Source organism: Panthera uncia, chromosome B1 (assembly GCF_023721935.1).
Source record: "Panthera uncia isolate 11264 chromosome B1, Puncia_PCG_1.0, whole genome shotgun sequence".
Taxonomy (NCBI): Eukaryota; Metazoa; Chordata; class Mammalia; order Carnivora; family Felidae; genus Panthera; species Panthera uncia.
In genome coordinates this window covers 165,441,686-165,454,738 of record NC_064811.1, presented here as the reverse complement: position 1 = coordinate 165,454,738, position 13,053 = coordinate 165,441,686, and the positions used below count along the sequence as shown (strand labels likewise).

At 47.3% G+C, this 13,053-nt stretch overlaps 1 long non-coding RNA gene across 1 annotated transcript; it reads right to left on the bottom strand.

Moving 5' to 3' along the window:
- Positions 1-4,945: 4,945 nt before the first annotated feature.
- On the bottom strand, positions 4,946-7,790 carry LOC125924010 (uncharacterized). Its single transcript, XR_007458217.1, has 3 exons — positions 7,649-7,790; positions 7,249-7,330; positions 4,946-5,640 (listed from the first exon to the last, which is right to left on the bottom strand). It is a non-coding gene; the product is annotated as an uncharacterized LOC125924010 (long non-coding RNA).
- Between the last annotated feature and the right edge of the window lie 5,263 nt (positions 7,791-13,053).

The following is a 13,053-nucleotide window of genomic DNA, read 5'->3' as shown; positions in this document are numbered from 1 at the left end:
ATGCACCTGATGATGCTGAACACATGGGAATGTGAGCGTGCATTTCTTTTGCAGCATCTGGATGCAGTCACCTTCTGAATGTCCCAGGCTTGTCATGGCTGGCACTTGTCATGGCATGGCTTGTCACTGCTGGTTTGGGCCTTCAGGGCCTCCCCCTGTCCCTAGAAGGTGGGACTGCAGGAGGGGCAGCCCTATTACACCATCATCTCCTTCTCCAGGAGGTCTAAACATAAGACAACCCTCATCAATTCACAGCACCCTCAAGAGGGGTAACAGAATTGTCTCAGCAGGCTAGGGTCCTTGATGGACAGGCTCAGACATCACCCACACGGGGGATCTTCCTGAGTCAGAGAAACAATCTGAAGGGCTCTTTCTGCTTTCAGAGGTCCTCCCAAGGACAGGCTCTGGGATGGATCCCCTGAAGCAGCCCAAGCATGGCTTGATCAGAGCTGTTGGATGTCCTGGAGGTAGGAGACAATGACCTGGGGCACAGGATTCCTCTCCCTGGGGCCCAACAATGTGATTTGCACACATAGGATGTTTGGTAAGGAGGGCTTCATTGATCGGCTCATGAATCCCCTTTGCTTTGTGCAGTTTCCCGCTTCATCCATAAACATTCTGGCCTTTACTGTAGGCTCTGAAGCCCAGAGTGCCAGCATGCCAGCTCTTCTGGGCATCTGAGGTTTTGAGCCTAACCCAACTGAAATGCCAGGGAACCTCTGGAAGGTTTGGACTGGGCCACTCCTCCTCTGCTTGGGAGCCACTGCTCTAGACAGCCATAATCTCCTGAACTCACTACTGGCCCTGGCTGCATAGACAAAGACAAAATGAGGCCTTCTGTGTGGGGCCAGGCTGGGGAAGGGGAGAGAGCTGGATAGCTGATACACCTTTCTCAGGAATCAGGGAGAGCTGAACTGGACTTTAGAGAAGGCCTAGCTGTTGGTTGTATATTTCAGGGGTCTTACTCTCCACTTTGTGTTCATCTGCTTTTAGGCACTCTGAGCAGGGCAGGAGGGGTCCCCAAATATCTCCCCCATATAGTCCACCCATTATAGCTTCACTCCATTTGCTCATGAAAGGTTTTATCATTTCTAAAGGACTCCCTTATAAAATGCAAATACCTCTATAAAGTAGTCATGCCTTAAGTTCATTATTGGCCAACATCTTAATTATTATCATTTTAGCAGGACGTAGATAACAGCCAGAAATTTGGTCTAGATAGAGGTATCAGTGTGCATGTGCATATGTGTGTGTGTGTGTGTGTGTGTGTGTGTGTATGTTTGAGTTGAGGGCAGGACATATGTTTTCCACTCATTCAACAAGTATTGATCAAGCACAGGGGAAGTGCCAAACAGTGTACTTGGTCCTGGGGATGCAGAGGGAACAGAAGATATGAAAATGTGCCCTTGTAGAGTTTACATTCTTTTGGGAGAGGGGGACAATAAACAAATAAAAAACAAATAAAATTTATGGGGAGTCAGTTTGTGCTATGGGGAATAGTCAAGCAGGGAAGGGGATAGGACGACGACTGGAGGAAGGAGCAAATTATTGGTAGGGGGTTTGGCTATGAGGAAGGGCTAGCCTCTTCACTTTGTCTGCATTGAGACTGGAAAGGAGGCACTCACTTTCAGGTGTGCAAGGGCCAAGGGACCTTCCCTCTGTCCCTGCCCACCTCCTCCTTCACTCAAAGCCCCAAGATCCATAGAGCTTTTGGGTCCCAGCAGAGAAGACTGTAGGGAGCCAGCCCCCTGGCAGACTACCAGCTGGAAATGTTCCCTGGGCTGGCAGGAAGAAGGAGTGAGTGGAGCTTGCTAGCTCTGGACCAGCCAAGGTGAGTGAGAAATGTGGTGCTTGCTCACCTCGCATGGCTCATTACCCAGCCTTAATCTGGGCTATTTCTCTCTTTTTTCATACCAATATTTGAGGGGAGCAGTGCAGCTATGTGGAGTTATAGGGGTCACTCTACAGCAGAACGTCAAGGCTTGGGATAGCATTGTGGTGGGGGGGTGGTGGAATGGGGAGGGCACAGGATAGGTGGGCAGGGCTTGTTTTAGAAAATACCTGGTTTCCTTCCTACCCTTCTTCCTTCCCCCCATCCTTCTGTCCATTTCTCCATTCATTTTACCCTTCCTCCTTCATTCCATCATTGAGGTCATCTCTCACTAGGTGAGGGGGCAGGAAAAAGAAGCAACAGATTCTTGCTTCAAGGGGGAGATATTCAAAGTGTGGTGTGTTTAAGTGCTCAGGGGTCTACAGACATAGCACCAGAGTATAGATGCCTGACTCATGGAAGGAGGCCTGACTCTACTTGGGCATCAAGGAAGGCTTCCCGGGGGAGGTGATACAGTAGCTGTGTTCCCAAACTGGGAGACTAGAAAAGGGTGCTCCAGGCTGAGAAGCCCACGGGTTCGATCACTGGGTAGAGGGCTGGCTTGGAACCTAACGGACCGCCCCTGTCAAGAAGGAAATTTGAAGAGGGGCATAGCAGGTCCAGTGGGCAGGGCAGGGAGCAAGTCTGGAGTGTGCATGCCTCAGGGAGCTGTGCTCCTCATGGGCAGACCCAGCAGGATCATGGAACACAGGCATGTGTTCCGAAGGAGAGGGACAGTTCAGTCCAATTCAGTACAGTCCAGTCCTTTGGACTGGAAACAGGCTGAAGGGGCCAAGAGACCTGCCCAAGGTCCCAGAGCAACAGACAGGGAGGCTTCCATCCCAGGGCTCTCCTGAGGGTGCCTCCTTTGAGGCTGTTGTCAAAGGACAACAACAGCGCTAACTGAATCTTCACGGTGGCAGGCACTGTTCTAAAGGCTTCCTGTGTCTTCACAAAACCCCCTTGAGGTGGGTGGGAACCTGAGGAAGAGCAGGGAAGCAGCTTGCTCAAGGCCGCACTGCTAGCATGAGGGAGCAGGGTTCATACTGTCCCCCTGGAGGGGACGTGGAGAGATGGTGCAACTGCCCTGCCTGAGCATTGGTGGTCTTGTCACAGTTCTGGGACCCCCCACACTCCCTGAAAATCCTCTCAACTCTCCAGTCCCCCTGTTGCTTATGATTTTTGCAGACCCTCCAGCAGAGATGGGCAGCAGATGCTGGGTGGGGGTGGGGTGGGGTGGGGGGGATGCAGAGACCATTATCTGTAGCATTCACTGATTTCCATGGTGTCAATATTCCTTGTGTGGCCATTCCTCAGCTGTCAGTTTGACGTCAAGTGGCTTGCAAACCTCCTGAAAATCTTGCCATCGGCTCTCAATGTGGAGCAACCCCAGAGCAGTGCAGCAACAGCCCCCACCTTCCTTCCCGACCCTGACCCGCCACACACCCCCCGACCTCAAGCCCCCCTCTGTCCCTTCGCCTGCCTCCTCACACATGGCCTCTGATTAGACTAGGTTCACATAAACGGGTATGATTTGAAAGTTCTCATCTTAGGAGGTTTGAAAACGGTTTTATTTCCTCTGCTCAAAAAGAAATAATGATAAAAGATTCATGGAGCGCTTCCCACTGTAATCATTTCCTGGAAGGGACCTTAGTGATTTAGTTCAAATCTTGGTTTTATAGATATGGAAAGTCTGCCCCGAGAATGGAGGGACTGGCCCAAAGGCACACAGCCTGTAACTCAGGAGCCACGGTGAGAAGCCAGGTCAGGCTCCTGGTCCCCTGGCTCTTTCTTCTGCCGCATCTCAGCACTATTCTGGGTTCAGTAGGGAGAGATCCACGGCAGACGAAAGAGAAATGCAGGATGAAATTTGGCTTTGCCACATACCAGCCTGTGGCTTTGAGCCAGTATCTTAAATGCTTTGAGTCTTAGCTTTATCATTTTAAAATGCTGATCTTATTAATACTTGCCTTCTGTATCTCACGGGGGCGTTGTGAACACCAAAGGAGATGAATAGGTAGCAAAGTACATCTAAGGGAAGGAAATATAAATGGCTCTTAAACATATACGATGATGTTCAATCTCATTCAGAATAAGAGAAATACAGATTAAAATTACACTGATAAATAATTTTTTCACCTATCGGATTGGCAAGAGGCCAGAAATTTAATAACACGCTCTAATGGTGAAGTTGTGAAGAAACAGGCACTCTCGTATTTCTCATGGGAAGAGAAATGTGTATAAGTTCTATGGAGGGCAATTTGGCAATAGCCATCAACATTATAAATACACATATCTTCTGACCCAGCAATTCTACTTCTGGGAATTTATCCTACAAATATATTTGCCTAAGTGCAAAAGGCCTATGTTTATGGCTATTTGTTGCAGCCTTGTTTGCAAAGGGAAAAGATTTACAACAATGTAAATGCCCATCGAGAGGGGTCTTTTTAAGAGACTGTGGTTCACTCATGTGAGGAGTATTATGCAGCTATAAACAGGAAAGAGGGGCGCCTGGGTGGCTCAATCAGTTGAGCGTCCGATTTCAGGTAAGGTCATGATCTCACGGTTCATGGGTTTGAGTCCCGCATCGAGCTTGCTGATGTCAGTGCAGAGCCTGCTGTGGATCCTCTGTCCCCCTTGCTCTCTGCCCCTCCCCCACTCACGCACTCTCTCTCAAAAATAAACATTAAAAAAATAAAAAAAACCCAGGAAATAGAAAGTTTTGTATGATATATAAGAGATACTGTCAAGTGCAGAAAAGCAAGCTATAGAGCAGTATGTACAGCATGCTGCATTTTGTGTTTAAAAAAGGAGGATATAGGAATATTTGTGCCCACATTGTGAAATTCTGGAAGGATCTCTGAGGAGCTAATAACAGGTGGCTACTTATGGGGGATGAGGTTGGAATCTGGAAGGATAAGATATGGAGTGTTAGGGAGAGTCCTCACTGTTTGCCTTCTCACATATAGTTTTAATTTTTTGAACCATGTGAGTGCATTAACAATTCAGACATGTAAATAAAACATAGCCTTGTAAACTGTAAAGCACCATGCAGTTGCTAGTTACTTGGGCCATTGCTAATGTAAAAATGAGCTAAATTGAGTGACCAGGACCAGAATCTGCAGGAAGGCAAAAGGAGAATGTTTGGGGGTTTTGGAGAAGGGCGGGCAGTGGCAGTGGGGAGTCCTGAGGGAAAAGTGTTCCTTCATGTTGCATGGGAAGTGGCCAGTCAGTGTGACGCAGGAGCCCAGGGTTGTGATGAGGGTTGCAGTTTCTGCCCAGATTGGTCAGACTGGTGGCAGTCTGTCACAGCCAAGCTGCCTCATGCATGACGTGTAGTCAAACAGACTACCCAAACAGGGTAACGGCGCTGAGCCTCCACAGTTTGCTCAGGCATTCTGGCTGGAGCGCTCCGGCAAAGAGAGGCATGCTAGGCTGGGAAAGGGCTCTTACTTGTTGAGTTCTTACCATGTGCCAGGGGATGGGTGTGAGTGCTCTGCTGGTATTTGGCTGCCTAATCCTTTCACAGTGCTTCAAGGTGGCCCAGTGATTATCTCCGTTTTATAGATGATGAAACTGAGGCACAGAAAGGCCAGGCACTTTATCCAAGGGGCAGCGGTGGTGGAGCTTGCCCCTGGTTGCAGGCAGCCTGGCTCTGGTGCCGTCCTCCCAACTGCTGTGGGACACTGCCTGTGGGGGGAAGGTCCGCGGCTTCCTTGTGTCCTCCTCAGTACCATGTCTCCAGATCTTGGTGCTTTCTCCTGCTGTGCCTGGATTAGAACATCGTTCCTGGGTCAGAAAAGAGACCCTTCATATCTGTGAGGGGACAAGGAACGTCCTAGAGGGGGCCTCTTCATTCCTACCAGATACTGTGGGCACCATTGTGGGGCTGCTGACCCCATGTCCTGCTGCTTCTTCCTCTCCTCTCGGAGGGGCATGAGGGTGAGGATGGGAGGCATTAGAGAAACCCCCCCTCCCCCTTACATCTCTGACATCCCAGAAACAAATCCTAGAAGACAGAGGCCTCTTGTCAATTAGTGTAAGGCAAGGGCCTTGCTATCTGTGGAGGGATCTGGGGGAGAGGCGGGGCTGCCTGGCAAAGTGAGAGCATCATGTCTCCAATTAAAGTTGTGAGGATTCATCTTCCAACTCAGCCCCCCTCAGAAATTGACATTTATTAGGTTGTCAAAGCTGATTTTTCTTCCTGGCCCTTTCCTGCCCCCAACTCTGTGTGTGTGTGTGTGTGTGTGTGTGTGTGTGTATGAACATGCATGTAAATAAATACCTATATTTTGCTTTTTAAAAATTAAAAATGTGGTATTTAGCCCTATCAGAGATTCAGCTACTTGATTCCTGATAGAGTGGATGGCAGCTACCCCGGGAGCAGGGGTCTCCACAGAGGGGTGAAGAGATCTGAGATAATGCTAAGCCTGTCATCTGGGAGAGAAGTCAGACTCATACGGAAATGGAAAGAGCCCACAGTGTGACTTTAGAGGTTTCCCACACCACCACCCTGAAAATATCTCTCCTCCACATGCCAATGAACCTGGAATTCTTCTATTGGGGCATCAATTCAAATTTCTATGAATTTATTCATCCCTTTCCTGGGGTCTCTTTCTTTTTTTTTTTTTTTTTTTTTCAACGTTTTTTATTTATTTTTGGGACAGAGAGAGACAGAGCATGAACGGGGGAGGGGCAGAGAGAGGGGGAGACACAGAATTGGAAACAGGCTCCAGGCTCCGAGCCATCAGCCCAGAGCCTGACGCGGGGCTCGAACTCACGGACCGCGAGATCGTGACCTGGCTGAAGCCGGACGCTTAACCGACTGCGCCACCCAGGCGCCCCTCCTGGGGTCTCTTTCAAAGTGAAATTCCCCAAGAGAGTCACTAACATCCCAGAAGCACAGAGTTCAGAGCTGAAAGAGATTTTAAAGATGGTCTCATGTTCTCTCAGAGAGAGGAAGCTGAAGTTTGGGGGGGAAACTGGGGGATCCGCCCAAGGTCACTCAGCACATCAGTGACAGTGATGTGGCCATCACCCAGATGCTCTGACTCCAAGCTCAGTGGGTCCTGGTTTATCACATCAGTTTTCTTTGAGGACAAGAGGGAGCCTGGCCATATGTAGCCCCTGACCCCCAAATAAGGGAAGGCCAACAAGGTGGGAGGGGGTGGGGTGTGATGGAGAAAAGGTGTAGAAAACCAAGACTGATGTGAAGACAATTTTGCCTATGTCATACTTTTTTCTAATCATATGTGTTGCCATTTTCATTTTATCTATTTTGCATTTGTGATTGAGGACCTCAAAGATAGCCGTGTAGCAGCTAGCCGGTCTCGGCTTTCTCTGAGACGATATATGCCAAACTTCAATCATCATCCTACCTTTGCTGTTTTTGCCATATTTTTATGCCACTTTTGTTAATATGATGATATTTTCTTCAGATGAACTCACTTTAAACTTTATCTATTTAAAAACAAAACTTTGTTTTACTATTGTGTAAGGAAAACCAGTTATCACTTGCTAGAAATAGATTGTAATCATAAAAATAAATATAATGAGATCAAAACAAGGTTATTAAAATTTAGTTAGGTGCCTTTCCTGCCAAAAGCTCTTAGCCTGAGGACTGTTTTTGCTTTGTAAAAAGGAAAATTAGCAAGTGTTGGAAAGGCATTAAAAACCTGCTAGCCCCAGATGACAGCCTCTGGAGGTAACCAGGATCTGTGTTAACTTCCTCAGGCTTCCACAAACAGGGTGGCTTAAAGCAACAGAAACTTGTCTTACAGTTCTGGAGCCCTGGAGGTCTGGAACTGAGTTCAGTAGGACCATGCTTTCTGAGAACTGCAGGGGAGAGTCCTTCCTTGTTGATGATAGCTGTGGGTGGTTGGCTGGCAATCCTCGCTGCTCCTTGGTTTGTGGCCCTGTCATTCCAGTCTGTGTCTTCATTGTCACATGGCTTCTCCCTGTGTCTACCTCACAAGGCCATCTTCTTATAAGGATGACAGCCTTGTTGGATCAGGGGCCCACCCTACTCCAGTGTGACCTCATCTTAACTAATTGTATCTGCAACAACTTTATTTCTGAAAAATGTCACATCCTGAGGCACTGAGGATTGGGACTTCCACATATCTTTTGGGGGTGGGGGTGGGGCAGGAGGGTGCAATTCATTCCATGATAGGGTCTTTGAGAGAGAATTGAAAAGGGAGAACTTTTCATCATCTGGTCAATGCTATTGAATGCCTGTCCAAGGACCAGTATTGAGACTCAAGGGGGACTTATGGGGCTGGGAAGGCTGTGAAGTTCCCCTGTCCTCCTGGGCTAAGGAGTGTGGAGGTCTACGAAGCTCTCAGGAGCAGGTGGTGTTCTTGATGCCTGAATGGATTTTTCCTACGTCAGCCCTGGGCCCAATAGGCGCCCCCACAGTTGGGGTGAGTATACTCACTGAGGACACTCAGCCGCTCTTGGGTCACAAAATCAGCATCATAGAGACCTCTTTGTAAGCAGCCAACATTTACTGAGATTCTCTTGAATGCAAAGCACTGCAGGTCCCCTGACTGTCACTATGCACAGTGTGGTCTCATGGGCCCACCATGGGGCAGCAGGACAAGGGGAAAGATCCAAACAGGTGGGCTAGGTGGGTGAGGGTGGGGCAGAGTAGCAGATGTTGTGGCTTCTAGGACAGAGAGGCCACTGCAGCTCCAAGGGGAGTTTCTTGGAGGCACAGATAGGAGGATTTTATTGAGCACCACTAGTAAGGGAAGTGGACAAAGTCCCTGCTTTCCTGAAGCTCTTCTGAAGTTGGGGGGAAGGGGAGATATATAGCTGATACATCAGGTGAAGGGCTAAGGAGAAAACTAGAGCAGTCTAAGAGGACAGGGAAGAATATTCCCAGCAGAGGAGCAGCAAGCACGAAGGTAGGGGTGGGACAGCAGAGGCCAGTGGGGTTGGAGCAGAGTGAGTGGGAAGAAAGAGGCAGGAAGGGAAGGTAGGGAGACTATGGGTTCCCGGGTTGTGGGGCAGGGCTGGTAATTCCACATGGGTAAGGATGTTGTATTTTCTCCAAAGTGGCAATGCAGGATTTTGAGCAGTTAGTAATCTGACCTAATTTTAAATAGATCACCCTACTGCTGTGCTGAGAATAGTCTTTGAGAGGCATGTGTGGAAGCAGAGGGAGGGTCTTATGGTGATCCAGACAAGCTAGGGTGTTTTAGACCAGGTGACAGTGGGGAAAGTGATGAATGGTAGTGACAAATGACTGCATTCTGGATATTCTTTGAGAGTAGATCCAATGAGATTTACTGATTAGATCAGCTGTGAGAGACAGGTGTTAAGGTTGACTCTAAGATTTGGGGCCTGAGCAGCTAGGAGGATGGAGTTGCCATTTACTGAGATGGGGAAGGCTGCAGGAAGTACCAGCTTGGAGGGAAGATCAAGGGCTCTGAGTGGAGTCCTTAAGGTTCGTCATGACTTTCAGGTGAACATGGTGGGTGGGCAGTTGCATACACCAGGCTGGAACTTAGCGGGGAGTCTGGACTGAAGATACACATTTATGAGTTAGTAGAGTTTAGATGGTATTTTAAAGCCATGAGGCAGAATGAGCTCACTGTGAAAGTGAAAGCTAGGGTTTGTAAAAAAGATAAGCAGTTAAAGGATTGATCCCTGGGGCACTGCAATCAGTAAGGCTAGGAGGACAGAGGAGCAAAGACGACAGGGAGGGGCTGCTGGTGATGTGAGACAAGAACCAGGAGAGACTGGCTGTCCTGGAAGCTGCGGGGGGGAAAAAGTGTTTTGAAGAGGAAGGGGTGTTCAGCCTGTTAATTAATGTTGCGAGTGGATCACTGTTATGGGAGGGAAGACAGAGAGAGGCATGAGTACAGATCCCGTGGTGAGAGTCTCTGTGTTCTGGTTGCTTCTGTCTTCTCAGTGAAGTGAGAGTCATAGGCTGAGGATGAACAGTAGGAATGAAACGTTGGAAGTTTGAAGGGAGCACACAGGAGAGAAAGGGGACTCAGGAAATGTGGGATTGCTGAGTGGCACTAAGTGCCTGCTTGACAGGTGGCAACACCAGAATTTCTGTATTTGAAGGGGTAATACAGATCTGGTCAGGAAGGGAGCTTGATGATGAACCTGTGAGGCACCACATAAGGCTGAGAAATCTCAGTCATCCACATCAAAGAGAAGAGGAGCTGAAGGGGTCGAAAACTAAGGCAAACTCCTTAGAGATCTTCCATAAGCATGGGAGAAGGAGCCTTCTAGGTGGGGTGACCCCTATAGCTGAGAACTAAGCCGTCCCCTCTACACAAGCTGTGTACAGTCACACGAGTGTGGTAGTGGGTGAAAAGGAAAGTACAAGACTAGGTGGAAGCACACCAGGTGACATGGGGCCACATCACCTCATCTGTCAGAAAAGAAACTCTTGTGACACCTTCTTCTTACTCTCCCCTTTCAAAGTACCAGGTCAGACATTTCAGCAGATTTTTCTAAGAGCAGAGCCTGCATCTTCAAAGTACCTTAGCTAATTACACACACACACACACACACACACACGCACGCACGCACACACAACTTCAAACATCAAAGTAGTCATTGTGGGCCGTGAACTTATTGCAAAGATGTTGCCATGGCAGAAAATACTGCTGGAACTCCTTTTTGGAAAATCCAACTGAGCATGTGACACGCTCTCTGACTGTTCTCTGTGGGGGTCAGTCTTTGCATTCCAAGGGTAGATTTGATTTCTGGAACAGCCTAAAGTCATTTAGAGCCAAGTGTGATGACTAAAATTGGGGGTTAGATTTCTTTTGGCCACTGATGAGGTCTGATACAGATAGACTAAAACTAGTCTTGTCTTGTTTAAAGGGGACAATACTTCTTTTAAGGGATTTAATCAGGTATAGTATGTGAAGTATCTGGTGTAGTTTTTGATCCATGGCAGGCATTTCATAATTGGTAATTATTAATATTCCTAAAACAGTGAACCTGAAATGAATGGAAGCATCATTGAAGTAAATGATTTGTTCCCCAAGGTGATGGCTTTGAACGGACAGACTTTATCTAGAGTGACGAATTTTGCTAAGTCTGTTAGAAAAGCAGATTTATAACTTTATAATCATATCTGTTCATCTTTATCAACCTTGCAAGGAGGGGGATAAAAAGCTCCATATCAGAGAAAAGATCAGCTGGAGGAGATCATGGGCGAGAAGAATAATGTCAACCCTTTAGTCACCCCTTAGGACCACCCATGTCTCCTGGTGGTTCTTGGTTATCCAGCACTAGACATAGTGGGTCACCAGGTACAAAAGAGACCAAACGTGTCCTCTCCCTTCCCCACTGCTGCCCTCAATGCTTTTCTGCTGGTTTGCTGATGCAGGGAAAAGCTCTAGGATGAGAAATTCTTGTCTTTGGCTTAAACTTTCAATCCTTCAGTACAAGAGCAAATAATCAGGAAGAAGATAGCATGGGGATAACTTGCAGCTTTGTGTGAAGAGGGTTACTAACTCCTTTCCTGAGACCAGGTCTTGACAATGCGAGCGTAGAGACAGTGGAAGGGCCACAGGTGTTTCTGCAAAAGGGGTAGGGAAGGAGGAGGCGTCACCGGGAAATTAGAGACACCAAAGGCAAAGTACCTAATGTTTCGTTTTGTGCAGACCCAGACTTGCTCTGTGCTTCTGTCCCCAAGGGGCACATAAAGGAGCTTCCCAGCCCATGGCTATAAATGATGAAGGCACTCAGTGATACCTGCTGCCATGGCGAACAACAGAAAGACCTGGCCCTCATCTGGATTCTGCTTTAGCCAGGTCAGCAACTTTGGTTGCTCCCTCTCTGGGCCTCAGTTTCCCATGAAAGAAAATGGTGGCTTAGGGCTGTATCAGTGTTTCCTAGACTTTTATTTTTTACCTTGATCTGCCATAAGAAATGCATTTTACATTAAGACCTAGTGTATGTATTCATAATGTGTGTGGATACATACGTAATACACACACACACACACACACACACCATACATATGGTATCAAATTGACAGGTCATGCGTGACCAAATGAAACATTATTTCTAGGTATATCTGTGAGAGTGTTTCTAGGTGTGTCTGTGAGGATGTTTGTGTATGAGATTAGCATTTGAATCAGTGGACTCAGTAAAGTAAATTGCCCTCCCCAATGTGGGTTGACACCATCCAATGCATTGAGGGGCTGAATAGAACAGAAGGAACTGACCCCTTTTTCCTTCTCACTGCTTGAGCTGAGTCATCTCATCTCATCTCCTGACCTCAGACTGGTATTTACACCATTGGTTCCCCTGGTTCTGAGGCCTTTGGGCCAGGACTGAATTGTGCCACCAGCTGTCCTGGGTCTTCAGCATGCAGCCTTCTTTACTGTGTGTTAGTTTTTCATAATAAATATTTCTCTCTCTCCCTTCCCTCCCCCCAAACTTGTGTGTGTGTATGTATGTATGTATGCATGCTTGTATATCTTATTCTGTTTCTCTGGAGAACCCTCACATACACATTTGTGTATATACATATTTGTGTGCACATTTCTCTATCATCTTTCTACTTCTCTCTCTATGTATATCATCTATCTATCATACAGCTAACTAGCTGGACAAAGATTACAATACTTGTAGTTTAAAATACGTGGGAGTAGATGGTTAATGTCCTTTCTAATTCTGCTATTTTAAGCTTATTCCTAAGGCAGTCTTTGGGTTGAATATGCAGTTAAAGGCTGTAGGGATATGTCCATGCAGAGCTGTTAGTACAGGGTACAGCTTATAGTAAGTGCCCTATGACTGTCTGTTGTTACTTTTTTTTAATGTTTATTTATTTATTTTGAGAGGGAAAGAAGGGGGGAGAGGTAGAGAATCCCAAGCAAGCTCCGCACTGTCAGCGCTGATGCAGGGCTCCAAACTCACGGACCACAAGACCATGACCTCAGCTGAAATCAAGGGTTGGACGCTTAACTGACTGAGCCCCCCAGGCACCCCTGTCTGTTATTACTTTTACTCTCACTACCTGGATTGGCTTCAGCACCTTGGAGCCCACTTCACTTCTCCCCCTTTAGCTTTTCCCGATAGGTACTCTTTTCCTGCGTCCTGTAATTTTTTAATTTTATTTGAGTATAGTTGACATACCATAGTATATTAGTTTCAAGTGTATAACATAGTGACTCAACAAGTCTATACATTATAATGTGCTC